We start from the raw sequence: 15140 nt of genomic DNA, 5'->3' as shown, positions 1-15140 counted from the left end.
AAGTCATTAATATAGATTGTAAATAGTTGAGGCCCCAGCGCTGATCCCTGAGGCACCCCACTAGTTACAGTTTGTCAACATGAAAAGGATTCATTTATCCCGACTCTCTGTTTTCTGTTAGTTAGCCAATCCTCTATCCATGCTAATATATTACCCCCAACCCGGTGAGCTTTTATCTTGTGCAGTAACCTTTTATGTGGTACCTTATCGAATGCCTTCTAGAAATCCAAATACACCACATCCACTGGTTCCCCCTTATCCACCCTGCTCATTACATCCTCAAAGAACTCGAGCAAATTTGTCAAACATGATTTCCCTTTCATAAAATCATGCTGACTCTGCTTGATTGAATTATGATTTTCTAAATGTCCTGCTATTACTTCCTTAATGATGGACACCAGCATTTTCCCAACCACAGATGTTATTCTAAATGGTCTATAGTTTCCTACTTTCTGACTCCATCCTTTCTTAAATAGTGGTATTATATTTGCGGTTTTCCAATCTGCTGGGAACTCTCCAGCATTCAGGGAATTTTGGTAGATCACAATCAATGCATCCATTATCTCTGTAGCCACCTCTTTTAAGACCCTAGGATGCAGGCCATCAGGTCCAGGAGACCTGTCCACCTTTAGTCCCATTAGTTTACCTAGTACTTTTTCTCTATTGATAGGGACGCTTCAAGCACACCACAAAGCCTCCTTGAAAAAATGCAACATCCCCACCGACTCTCGGGAATCCCTGGCCCAAGACCACTCAAAGTGGAGGAGAAACATCTGAGAAGGCACTGGACATTTCGAGTCTCTTCGCTGGGAGCACGTGGAAGCCAAATACAAGCAGCGGAAGGAGCGTATGATAAGCCAAGCTCCCCACCCACCTGTTCCTCTACCTGCCCCACCTGTGACAGAAACTGTAGATCCCTCATTGGTCTCATCAGTCAGCTGAGAACTCATTTTAGTGTGGGAGCAAGTCATCCTCAAGTCCAAGGTACTGCCTGAGTTCAAATTCGCTCTGCAGGTTATAATCATTTTATGCTTGAACTTCAGCATAAATAGACCTGCGAGAGACCATTAGCGGCAGGTCAGGGCCAGAAAAGGAGCAGCGAGTGGCGGCCCCTGGATAGCGTGGCGGCAAGATACAGCGCGAGCTGGTGCAGGAGGGCGATGGCAGTGAAGAGGGACGTCATCAAGGTCCAGGTCGGTGATTGGAGCGTGGACAGGCACAGCAGGTGCGGCGAGGTCGGGGCAAAGGTCCAAATACACCACATCCACTTGTCCTCCCTTGTCCACTCTACTAGTTACATCCTCAAAAAATTCTAGAAGATTTGTCAAGCATGATTTCCCTTTCATAAAACCATGTTGACTTGGACCGATCCAATCACTGCTTTCCAAATGCGCAGCTATTTCATCTTTAATAATTGATTCCAACATTTTCTCCACTACTGATGTCAGGCTAACCTATCTATAATTACCCGTTTTCTCTCTCCCTCCTTTCTTAAAATCTGGTGTTACATTAGCTACCCTCCAGTCCAAAACAACTGATCCAGACTCGATAGACTGTTGAAAAATGATCATCAATGCATCCACTATTTCTAGAGCCACTTCCTTAAGTACTCTGGGATGCAGACCATCAGGCCCCGGGGATTTATCAGCCTTCAATCCCATCAATTTCCCTAACACAATTTCCCGCCTAATAAGGATTTCCTTCAGTTCCTCCTTCTCACTGGACCCTCGGTCCCATAGTATTTCCGGAAGGTTATTTGTGTCTTCCTTCGTGAAGACAGAACCAAAGTATTTGTTCAATTGGTCTGCCATTTCTTTGTCCCCCATTATAAATTCACCTGAATCTGACTGCAAGGGACCTATGTTTGTCTTCACTAATCTTTTTCTCTTCACATATCTATAGAAGCTTTTGCAGTCAGTTTTTATGTTCCCGGCAAGCGTCCTCTCGTACTCGATTTTTCCCCTCCTAATTAAACCCTTTGTCCTTCTCTGCTGAATTATAAAATTCTCCCAGTCCTCAGGTTTGCTGCTTTTTCTGGCCAATTTATATGACTCTTCCTTGGATTTAACACCAAACTAATTTCCCTTGTTAGCCACGGTTGAGCCACCTTCCCCATTTTATTTTTACTCCAGACAGGGATGGACAATTGTTGAAGTTCATCCATTTGAACTTTAAATGTTTGCCATTGCCTATCCACCGTCAACCCTTTAAGTATCACTCGCCAGTCTATTCTAGCCAATTCACATCTCATACCATCAAAGTTACCTTTCCTTAAGTTCAGGACCCTAGTTTCTGAATTAACTGTGTCACTCTCCATGTTAATAAAGAATTCTACCATATTATGGTCACTCTTCCCCAAGGGGCCCCACACAACAAGATTGCTAATTAGTCCTTTCTCACTCCAGGAAATCCTCCTCCACCACATTACTACCAGTTTGGTTAGCCCAATCAATATGTAGATTAAAGTCACCCAAGATAACTGCCATACCTTTATTGCATGCATCCCTAATTTCTTGTTTGATGCTGTCCCCAACCTCACTTCTACTGTTTGGTGGTCTGTACACAACTCCCACTAATGTTTTCTGCCCTTTGGTATACCGTAGCTCCACCCATACCGATTCCACATTATCCAAGCTAATGTCTTTCCTTACTACTGCGTTAATTTCCTCTTTAACCAGCAACGCCACCCCACCTCCTTTTCCTTTCTGTCTATCCTTCCTGAATGTTGAATACCCCTGGATGTTGAGTTCCCAGCCTTGGTCACCCTGGAGCCATGTCTCCGTAATGCCAATTACATCATATCCGTTAACAGCTATCTGTGCAGTTAATTCATCCACCTTATTACAAATACTCCTCGCATTGAGGCGCAGAGCTTTCAGGCTTATCTTTTTAACACACTTTGCCCCTTTAGAATTTTGCTGTAGTGCAGCCCTTTTTGCTTTTTGCCTTGGGTTTCTCTGCCCTCCACTTTTACTTTTCTTCTTTCTATCTTTTGCTTCTGCCCCCATTCTACTTTCCTCCGTCACCCTGCATAGGTTCCCAACCCCCTGCCATATTCGTTTAACCCTTCCCCAACAGTACTAGCAAACACTCCCCCTAGGACATTGGTTCTGGTCCTGCCCAGATGCAGACCATCCGGTTTGTACTAGTCCCAACTCCCCTGGAACTGGTTCCCATGTCCCAGGAATTTGAATCCCGCCCTTCTGCACCACTCCTCAAGCCATGTATTCATCTGAGCTATCCTGCGATTCCTACTCTGACTAGCATGTGGCACTGGTAGCAATCCTGAGATTACTACCTTTGAGGTCCTACTTTTTAATTTAGCTCCTAGCTCCCTAAATTCGTCTTGTAGGACCTCATCCCGTTTTTTGACCTATATCGTTGGTATCTATATGCACCATGACAACTGGCTGTTAACCCTCCCCGTTCAAAACGTCCTCCAGCCGCTCCGAGACATCGTTGATCCTTGCACCAGGGAGGCAACATACCATCCTGGAGTCTTGATTGTGGCCGCAGAAACGTCTATCTATTCCCCTTACAATAGAATCCCCTACCACTATAGCTCTCCCATTCTTTTTCCTGCTCTCCTGTGCAGCAGAGCCACCCACGGTGCCATGAACTTGGCTGCTGCTGCTCTCCCCTGATGAGTCATTCCCCTCAACAGTACCCAAAACAGTGTATCTGTTTTGCAGGGGGATGTCTGCAGGGGATCCCTGCACTACCTTCCTTCCACTGCTCTTCCTGTTGGTCACCCATCCCCTATCTGGCTGTGTAACCTTTACCTGCAGTGTGGCCAACTCACTAAACGTGCTATTCACGACATCCTCGGCATCACGGAAGCTCCAGAATAAATCCACCCACAGTTCCAATGCTGCAATGCGGTCTGTCAGGTGCTGCAGTCGGATACACTTCCTGCACATGTCATCATCAGGGACACTGGGAGCGTCCCTGACTTCCCACATAGCACAGGAGGAGCATGGCACGTGTCCGAGCTCTCCTGCCATGACTTGACCCTTAGATTAACTTAATTTGGCAACAACAATGCCAAAGGTTACCTGCTGATAAAGGAAAAGAAAAGGCAAACTACCCACCAATCACCAGCCAATCACTTACCCCCTTGGCTGTGACGTCACTCTTCGATTTCTTTCTGCTTCTTTTTTGCCTTCTCACCCTGCTGCAGCTGCACCAGTAGGCCTCCTCGAAGAACTCCCGCCGCTCCCCGCCGCTCCGACTGATGGGCCTTTATAGGCCTCCCCGGACACCCGCGCCACCTCCTCGACGAACTCCCGCCGCTCCGACTGATGGGCCTTTATAGGCCTCCCCGGACACCCGCGCTGCCTCCTCGACGAACTCCCGCCGCTCCCCGCTGCTCCGACTGATGGGTTTTTATAGTCCTCCCCGGATACCCGCGCTGCCTCCTCGACGAACTCCCGCCGCTCCCCGCTGCTCCGACTGATGGGTCTTTATAGTCCTCCCCGGATACCCGCGCCACCTCCTCGACGAACTCCCGCCGCTCCCCACCGCTCCGACTGTTGGGCCTTTATAGGCCTCCCCGGATACCCGCGCTGTCTCCTCGACGACTCACCGATGCTCCTCCGACTAATGGACCTTTATAGGTCTCCCCCGGACTCCCGCACTGCCTCTCCGATGAACTCCCGACACTGCTCTGCCGACATTGGGCATTTATAGGCCTCCCCCGGACTCCCGCACTGCCTCACCACTTTGGGATTTCCACAGTTGGAAACACACAGGGGGTGAAATTGTCCTGCGCCCCGACTGGGGGTCAGTAACCTTCCGAGTCCGGGACCTTTTAGCACTCGCCACAGAAGCTTCACCCCGATGCTGAATTGCCCTTACTGCCTGGAAAGGAAATGGGGATCAATCTCCCGTGCTCCACTTCCTTTGGGGGCAGAAACCAGGGAGCTGCTGGGGCGGGGAGTGGGGTTCCGTGTCAAGGTGCCCACTCTGAGCTGGGACTGTGCTCGGACATCACACGTCGGTACCGGGACGGCACAGACCGAGGTGAGCCAACCCGAGAGATTGCACACAGCACAGCGGGCTCAGTGTTTGGGGCTCAGATCTCACCAGGCACATCGTCCTGAACTCAGTCCAGCACCAACGTTCCCTAACCACTCCCTCAGCTCAGGCTCAACAGAGCAGAGTGTTCACCCTCTTGAAGAAGACGGCGCTGGTCATTCTTGGCAGGGGCATGGCTGAGCCCGTGGTCAGCAGCGGGGCTGTAACAAGCGAAGATAACGGTATGCTGATACCGAATCCTCCTTCTCACATCCCACTACCCCCTCATCCCACAATCTCTTCTGATTTACAAGCTGCAGATGGTGTAAGCATGCACCTCTTGCTTTCTCCCCCTCCCCTCAACACAACCCAACCCTTGAGCCTTTCTCCCTTCAGATACCCAAGAACTGCCACCTGGCCAGCCAGTGGTGGAGGAGCAGGAACTGGAAGAGGAGGAAGTCAGTGATACTGACGACACAGCGCCGTCACTCGATTTCACACTCGCAGCCACCAGCTCAGATACGGACACTCTGCGTACTTTAGAGGAGAGCTCAGAAGCAGGATCTGCACGTGGTGAGACACTGGGCACCAGTGGCCTGCTGCCAGGGCAAGGGCAGCAAAGTGCCAGCTCCCTGGAGGGTGAGGTCACACACAGGTCCTGCTGCAGAGGACTCTGGTGCGATAGGGCAGCCTACAGAAGAAGGCTAATGGTTTTGCACAAGTTGCTTGGTGCATTGGCAGGCCTGCCAGAAAGCCTGAGTGCAATGTCAAGGAACAGGGAGGAATGGCACAGAACTTGGCGCAGAGCTTGGGGCCCAACCTTTCCATCAGCACACTTGCGGTTCCAACCACGATGCAGCGTCTGATGGCCGAAGACTTGGCTTCCATTGCAGCACAAGCAGCAGCCACAGGACGAGTGCAGTGGAAGCTCAGCCTTCTGTCATGCAGGCTCAGCTTTCTGCCGCACAAGCTCGGAGTGCTGCCGTCCTGGCTGTGCTTACCAGTGTTCAAAGGGGCTTGCAGGGTGTCACGGCAGTCCAGCAGTCTGTCCTCCATCAGATGACTAGGATCGCTGAGGCACCGCCCCGGGGCAGGGGGGGAACAGTTGCTCCGTGGAGCAAGAATCTGCTCTCAGGTCCGCTCTGAGGGTGACACAAGTCGTACTCCCATTCCGCCAGTGCCATTGAACTAACCTATCACAGCCCAGACTGCTGCCGCACAGGCTGAGGTGGTGCAGTCTACAGCCGGGCCCCCTAGGCCCAGAGCTGCTCGAGGTTGTCCTGCAAGGCCTTCTGCAGTGTCCCCCACTGAGAGTCAGCAGCCTTCCCCCAGCCATGCTGTGGACGCTGTGATGGTCAGTGACAGAGGGAAGGTAAGATGTGGGACTGTTGGTGAACGGGGAATTGGAGTTATGTTTACTGGTATCGCAGCCGGATGAGCCGGTCATGGACAACCCGGTCAGAATAGGGCTATCTGGGTTGCCTCCTCCTCCTCCTCTTCCTCCTCCTCCTCTTATTCATCCTCCTCCCCCTCCTCTTCCTCCTCCTCCTCCTCCTCCTCCTCAGCTGACCATCATATGGTTGCCGCAGAATGAAGGCATCGTGGCTGCTGCCAGGATATCGAGCATTGACCTGAATGATTCGCTGAGTATGGTCACACACCAGCTGGATGCTGAGGGAGTGGAATCCCTTGCGGTTGTGGTACATCTCAGAGTTCAGATGCGGCGCTCGCAAAGCGACTCGCTGGCAGTCAATGGCAGCCTGCACCATGGTGAAGCCTACACTCCGAGCAAAGTCATGTGCTCACTCCACCTGCTGCTCTCTGGCCAGAGCGAAAGGAAACGTATTCAACTCTCTGGAAATACAGAGCCTCAGTTACCTCCCTTATGCAACAGTGCACAGCAAATGTGAAATGTTGCCAATATCTCCTGCTCCAGCCTGGAAGCAGCCCAACGCACAAACGTTCATGGCCACCGTGACCCTCACAGCCGCTGGCAATGCCGCCTTCACCCTGCTCCGAGGCGGCAGTTGTGGCTGCAGCAGGTGACAGATTTCCGTGAGGACGTCCTTGGTGAAGTGCAGATGTCTGACAGTGTTCCTCGCTGAGGTTCAGGTAGGAGAATTGCTCCCTAAACACCCTGGATGGATATGGCCTCCTGCCGACAGCTCCCCCTCCCTCACCTCCCTCTTCCAGCAGCTTGTCCTGCTCTGTGCCACCTCTGCTCATTCTCCCTGTCACACTGTAGGCCAAGCGGAATGCCTACTGCTGAACCCAAGTCTGGGAGCAAGTGGCCTGTGCAGAATCCTTGAAGTCAGGACAAAGTCCTTCAGCACCTGCCTCACCTTTATGAACTTTAAATAACTGCACAAACCACCTGACACTTCTACAAACTCCGCAACAGCCAGTAAAAAGTCAGCATGGATTTGTTAAGGGAAGGTCGTGTCTGACGAACTCGATCGAATTTTTCGAGGAGGTAACCGGGGGATCGATGAGGGCAGTGAATATGATGTAGTGTATATGGATTTTAGCAAAGATTTTGATAAGGTCCCACATGGCAGACTGGTCACGAAAGAAAAAGCCCATGGGATCCAGGGCAAAGTTGCAAGTTGGATCCAAAATTGGCTCAGAGGCAGGAAGCAAAGGGTAATGGCTGATGGTGTTTTTGTGACTGGAAGGCTGTATCCCTTGCTTTTTGTGGTATACATCAATGATCAAGACTTGGATGTAGGGGATACGATTAAGAAGTTTGCAGATGATACTAAAAATCGGCTGTGTGGTTGATAATGAAGAAGAAAGCTGTAGACTGCAGGAAGATATCAATCAACTGGTCAGGTGGGCAGAACAGTGGCAAATGGAATTCAATCCAGAGAAGTGTGAGGTAATGTATTTGGGGAGGGCCAACAAGGCAAGGGAATACATATTAAATGGTGGGACACTGAGAAGTGTAGAGGAATAAACAGATCTTGGAGTGCATGTCCACAGATCCCTGAAGGTAGCAGGCAAGGTAGATAAAATGGTTAGGAAGGCATACGGAATACTTGCCTTTATTAGCTGAGGAATAGAATACAAGAGCAGTGAGGTTATGCTTGAACTGTATAAAACACTAGTCAGGCCACAGCTAGAGTACTGCGTGCAGTTCTGGTCACCACTAGAACGGGTACAGAGGAGATTTACGAGGATGTTGCCTGGACTGGAGAATTTTGGCTATGCGGAAAGGTTGGATAGGCTGGGGTTGTTTTCTTTGGAACAGAGGAGGCTGAGGGGAGACCTCATTGAGGTGTATAAAATTATGAGGGGCCTAGATAGAGTGGATAGGAAGGACCTATTTCCCTTAGCAGAGGGTCAACAACCAGGAGGCAGAGATTTAAAGTAATTGGGGGGAGGGTGAGAGGGAATTTGAGGAGAAATTTCTTCACCCAGAGGGTGGTGGGGGTCTGGAACTCACTGCCTGAAAGGGTGGTAGAGGCAGAAACCCTCACCACATTTAAAAAGTACTTGGATGTGCCATAACCTACAGGGCTACGGACCAAGAGCTGGAAAGTGGGATTAGGCTGGGTAGCTCTTAGTCGGCCGGCGTGGACACGATGGACTGAAATGGCCTCCTGTGTTCTAAATTTCTATGATTCGATGAAAAATCAATCAGCAACTAACCTGTAAGTATTTGGTGATCCATTAAATAGCGCTGGTAGGGAGTCCTTCCTGCTGCTGAGTACCTGTTCAGCTGAAAGTGTTTAAGAGAGGGTGTTAGCTGGAGTACTGAGCTCCTAAATGGCAGCGCTGGCATAAAAATAGGGGTTGCTTGTCACGATCTGTGTAATCTGCCACCAAGCTCATGGTCTACAGGGCTGTAGTAATACCCGCCCTCCTGTATGGCTCAGAGATGTGTATCATGTATAGTAGACATCTCAAGTCGCTGGAGAAATACCACCAACGATGTCTCCGCAAGATCCTACAAATCCCCTGGGAGGACCGACGCACCAACATTAGCGTCCTCGACCAGGCCAACATCTCCAGCACTGACCACACTCGATCAGCTCCGCTGGGCAGCCCATATTGTTCGCATACCAGACACGAGACTCCCAAAGCAAGCGCTCTACTCGGAACTCGTCCACGGCAAATGAGCTAAAGGTGGGCAGCGGAAACGTTACAAGGACACCCTCAAAGCCTCCCTGAAAAATTGCGACAGCTCCACTGACACCTGGGAGTCCCTGGTCAAAGACCGCCCTGAGTGGAGGAAGTGCATCCGGGAGGGCGCTGAGCACCTCGAGTCTCATCGCCGAGAGCATGCAGAAATCAAGCGCAGGCAGCGGAAGGAGCGTGCGGCAAACCTGTCCCACCCACCCTTTCCTTCAATAACCGTCTGTCCGACCTGTGACAGAGACTGTGGTTCTCGTATTGAACTGTTCAGCCACCTAAGGACTCATGTTTAGAGTGGAATCAAGTCTTCCTCGGTTCCGAGGGACTGCCTATGATGATGATGATGAATCTGCATACTTCTGGCACAGGCTCCTTGTGCCCATGTAACAACCTGCCCAAGGTGGTACCCAAATAACGGGCTCTAGGGAGCCGAGTTTATCTGCCTAGTCATTCACAAACCGTTATCACCCTTTATACATGGCACTTTTCAAAGTAAAATAGGGGAGTTTTTGACAATCATTTATTCCTCACTCAACATCACCAAAAACAGCTTAACTGGTTATTCACCTCTGTGCTGTTTGTGGGACTTTGTTGTGTGAAAATTGGATGCTGCAGTGCCCTACATAACAACTGTGGCTATTCCAAAATGAATGAATTGGCTGTAATGCACTTTGGGATATCCTGAAGATGGGAGAAGCATTATGTAAGTAAATAATAAGACTTGCATTTATATGGCGCCTTTCACGACCATCGTATGTCTCAAAGCGCTTTAAAGCCAATGAAGTACTTTTGGAGTGTAGTCGCTGTTGTAATGTGGGAAACGCGGCAGCCAATTTGTGCACAGCAAGCTCCCACAAACAGCAATGTGATAATGACCAGATAATCAGTTATTTGTTATGTTGATTGAGGGATAAATATTTGTACTAACTGAAATGCAGCCATTTCTCTGATTGGCTCTCCAGACCTATTGCTGATTGGCCCCTTGGAGGATAGGTCCCACTCTGAAATTCCTCTGGAATGTGTAACTGGAACCGCCCAACCCAAGTTCTGAGTGAATTTCCAATTTGTAATTCGATCAATTTTGACTTCAGAAGCCACAGAGGATAGATCTCCCCAAAAGCCACCAAGTGCCAGCCAAAGTCCATTACCCCGGTGTAAGAGCATTCCTCCACCAGCTGAAGACCCTTACCCCAGCAATCCCTCCGCCAGCTGAAGACCCTTACCTCAGCGCAAGACTTTCGCCCCCCCCCCCACCCCCGCCCCCCCCTCCATAGATGGGGCATTGTGTGCGGATTGTTAACAGGTTTATTGGGTATGAAGTGAATAGTGACAGTGTTGTGACTTCTGGATTTCATCTACCCCAATGATGTCCTTTGTAACACACCGCACCGAGCTTGCACGCAGCAGGGGGAAGAATGTGATCCGTCTTCTCTGAGTTCCCTCTCTCCCCTCCGATGCTCCCCTCCGCCCACCCCAGGCTCTCTTTCTCACCCCCCCAAGCTCTCTCTCTCCGCCCCCAAGCTTTCTCTCCTCCCCCCATCACCCTAACTTCTCTCCCCCGCTAGCTCTCTATCTCTCCTCCCCAGGCTCTCTCTCTCTCTTTCCCGCCCCCAAATTCTCTCTCTCTCCCCCCCCGCAAGATCTCTCTCTCTCCTACCCCAAGCTCTCTCTCTCTTTCTCTCTCTCTCCCACCCCCAAGCTCACTCTCTCAACCCCCCCAAGCTCTCTCCCCCCCAAACTCTCTCTCTTTCCCCCTCCAGCTCTCTCTCTCTCTCTCTCCCCCCCAAGCTCTCTCTCTCTCTCCCCTACAAGCTCTCTCTCTCTCCCCCCACAAACCTTCTCTCTCTCTCTACCCCACCAAGCTCTCTCTCTCTTCCCCCCTGAAGCTCTTTCTTCCCTCCCCCACCCAAGCTCTCGCTCTCTCTCTCTCCTCCCCCAAGCTATCGCTCTCCACCGCCCCCTCCAAGCTCTCTCTCTCTCTCCGTCTCCCCCCCAAACTCTCCGTCTCCCCCCCAAGCTCTCTCCTCCGTCAAGCCTTCTCTCTCTCTCCCCAAGCTCTCCCTCTTCCCCCACCCTGCCCCCGCAAGCTCTCTCTCTCCCTCTCTCTCTCTCTCTCTCCCCCCCCAAGCTCTCTCTCCCCCCCAAGCTCTCTCTTTCTCTCCCACCCCCGCATCCTAGTCTCTCTCCCCCCGCCAAGCTCGCTCCCCGCGCCCCCCCAAGCTCTCTCTCTCCCTCTCTCTCTCTCTCTCTCCCCCCCCAAGCTCTCTCTCCCCCCCAAGCTCTCTCTTTCTCTCCCACCCCCGCACCCTAGTCTCTCTCCCCCCCGCCAAGCTCTCTCCCCGCGCCCCCCCCAAGCTCTCTCTCTCCCTCTCTCTCTCTCTCTCCCCCCCCAAGCTCTCTCTCCCCCCCAAGCTCTCTCTATCTCTCCCACCCCCGCACCCTAGTCTCTCTCCCCCCGCCAAGCTCTCTCCCCGCGCCCCCCCAAGCTCTCTATTGCTGTCCCCGCCTGCCACCCGCTCTACCCGGCGCTGTGGGGGGCTAGGTGGATGTGTTTGGCTGCTCAGTGGAGGCAACGTGGTGTTGGACACATGCACAGAAAAGGGTCAATGTGAATTGCACGGGAGGGGGGTGATATGTCCTTACTATACAGTATAAATGCACACGAGGACCATACTTGAGAGAAGGTCACTCTGTGACCAGTTACCTTTATTACCAAGAGCTCAAGTGATGAAGGTGGGTGGAGCTTCCCCTTTTATACCTGAAAGTCCAGGTTAGGAGTGTCTCCCACAAGTTCACCCCCTTGTGGTCAGTGTTCTCAAGATGTACAACTTAGGTCAGCTTATACATGGGTTACAATGATAGTTGAATACATGACATCACCTCCCCACCAAAGTCTTATTAGGATCACAGGTTAAGTCTCTCTGGTGGTTTACGTTCTCTTGTAGAGTGCCTGAGTTGGGGCTCCGGTTGTTGGGCGCTGGCCTGAGTGTCTGCTGTTTGCGGTGCCTCAGGCCTGTCTGGACTGCCCACAGTGACTGGGCTCTCCTCCACTTGGTTCCGGTGTTCGTTCACCTGTGGTGGAGTAAACTCTACATCGTGTTCTTCCTCTGCTTCTTCTATGGGGTTGCTGAACCTCCTTTTAGTTTGATCCATGTGTTTGCGGCAGATTTGTCCATTGGTAAGTTTATCTATCAAAACCCTATTCCCCTCTTTGGCAATCACAGTGCCTGCAAGCCATTTGGGCCCTGCAGTATAATTAAGGACAAAAACAAGGTTATTTACATCAATACATCGCGCCCTCGCATTCCTGTCATGGTAGTCACATTGTGACTGACGCCTGCTCTCAACAATTTCTTTCATAGTAGAGTGTATAAGGGATAACCTGGTTTTGAGTGTCCTTTTCATTCGCAGCTCTGCGGGTGGAACCCCTGAGAGTGAGTGTGGTCGGGATCTATTGGCCAATAGGAGGCGTGATAAGCAGCTTTGTAGGGAACCCCCTTGGATTCTGAGCATCCCCTGTTTGATTATGTGCACTGCTCGTTCCGCCTGGCCGTTTGAGGCCGGCTTGAATGGTGCCGTTCTGACATGGTTGATTCCATTGCCTGCCATGAAGTCCTGGAATTCAGTGCTTGTGAAGCACGGGCCATTGTCGCTGACCAAGACATCTGGTAGACCATGAGCGGTGAACATTGCCCGTAGACTTCCTACTGTGGCAGAGGATTTGCTTGAATTTAAAATGTCACACTCGATCCATTTGGAGTAGGCGTCTACTACAACCAAAAACAATTTTCCCATGAAAGGACCTGCGTAGTCCACATGGATGCATGACCATGGCTTGGTGGGCCAGGACCAGGGACTAAGGGGGGCTTCCCTGGGTGCGTTGCCCAGCTGAGCACATGTGTTGCACCTGAGAACACAAAGTTCCATGTCTGCATCGATCCACCAAACGTGCGACCTGGTAATTGCCTTCATCATGCCAATGCCCGGGTGCTCATTGTGAAGTTCTCTGATAAACATCTCTCTGCCCATCTGGGGCATGACTACTCGGTTTCCCCACAGTAGGCAATCGGCCTGAATCGAGAGTTCATCCTTGCGCCTATGAAACGGTTTAAATTCCTTAGGGCATGCCCTGTACGTGGCTGCCCAGTCCCCATTCAAGATACATTTCTTAACTAAAGACAGTAGCGGGTCTTTATTTGTCCAGACTTTAATCTGACGGGCTGTCACGGGTGAGCCTTCACTTTCGAAAGCTTCAACAGCCATGACCATCTCAGCATCATGTTCAGTTGCCCCCTCAGTGGTGGCTAGTGGGAGCCTGCTGAGTGCATCGGCACAATTTTCAGTGCCCGGTCTGTGCCAAATTGTGTAGTCATAGGCGACTACCTTGAGTGCCCACCTCTGTATGCGGGCCGACGCATTTGCATTTATGGCCTTGTTGGCGGCCAAAAGGGACGTTAGGGGTTTGTGATCTGTCTCCAGCTCAAATTTCCAGCCAAACAGGTACTGGTGCATTTTCTTTACCGCATATACACATGCTAGCACTTCCTTTTCTACCATCCCGTAGCCCCTTTCTGCCTGGGACAGACTTCTGGACACATAAGCTACCGGCTGTAACTGACTCTTGGCATTGACATGCTGCAACACACACCCGACACCATAGGATGACGCATCGCACGTTAGAACAAGTTTCTTACACGGGTCATATAACATTAACAGATTGTTGGAGCATAATAAATTGCGTGCTCTATTAAAAGCCCTTTCCTGGCTGTCCCCCCAGACCCAATCACGACCTGTGCGTAGGAGCACGTGTAGCGGCTCTAACAGCGTGCTCAATTTGGGAAGAAAGTTACCAAAATAGTTCAGGAGCCCCAGGAACGAACGCAGCTCCGTCGTGTTACGGGGTCTGGGTGCTCTCTGGATCGCTTCTGTCTTGGATGCAGTAGGTCTGATCCCGTCTGCTGCTACCCTCCTCCCCAGGAATTCTACCTCTGGAGCTAGGAAGACGCACTTCGCCTTTTTCAGTCGCAGACCTACCCGGTCCAGTCTGCATAGCAGCTCCTCCAGGTTGTGGAGGTGTTCTTCAGTATCGGGACCCGTGATGAAAATGTCGTCCTGAAAAAACACCGTCCCTGGAATCAACTTGAGGTGGCTTTCCATATTTCGCTGAAAGATCGCGGCGGCCGAACGAATCCCGAATGGACATCTGTTATACTCAAACAACCCCTTGTGTGTCGTGATGATGGTCTGCTTCTTCGACTCATTCACCAGCTCCTGGGTCATGTAAGCTGAGGTCAGGTCCAATTTTGAAAACGGTTTGCCACCGGATAGCGTTGTAAAGAGGTCCTCCGCTCTCGGTAGTGGGTACTGGTCTTGGAGTGACACCCGATTGATGGTGGCCTTGTAATCGCCACATATCCTGACCGACCTATCCGCCTTGAGCACCGGCACGATTGGGCTCGCCCAGTCACTGAATTGGACTGGCGAGATGATGCCTTCCCTCAGAAGGCGGTCCAATTCGCATTCTATCTTTTCCTGCATCACGTACGGCACCGCTCTGGCCTTGTGGTGTACTGGCCTGGTGTCCGGGTTTATGTGAATCACTATTTTGGCCCCCATGAAAGTGCCGATGCCGGGTTGAAATAATGAGTCAAATTTTTCCAGGACCTGTGAGCATGATACTCGCTCCACAGAAGAAATTGCATTGACATCGCCCTATTTCCAGTTCATGACAGCAAGCCAACTCCTCCCCAGTAGTGCAGGACCATCCCCCGGGACAATCATGAGTGGCAACCTGTTCTCCGAACCTTTGTGGGTCACGATTACCGTGGTGCTGCCTAGCACCGAATGATCTCCTTTGTATATGTCCGTAGCTGTGCGTCAATCAGCAATAATGTTGGCCTCCTGGCCTTGGACACCTACAACCTTTCGAACTGTTTGATATTCATCAGGTACTGGCTGGCCCCCGTGTCTAGCTCCATTAATGCTGG

This window comes from Pristiophorus japonicus, chromosome 9 (genome assembly GCF_044704955.1).
Source record: "Pristiophorus japonicus isolate sPriJap1 chromosome 9, sPriJap1.hap1, whole genome shotgun sequence".
In the NCBI taxonomy this organism is placed as follows: domain Eukaryota; kingdom Metazoa; phylum Chordata; class Chondrichthyes; family Pristiophoridae; genus Pristiophorus; species Pristiophorus japonicus.
Note: the sequence above shows the minus strand (reverse complement) of the source record.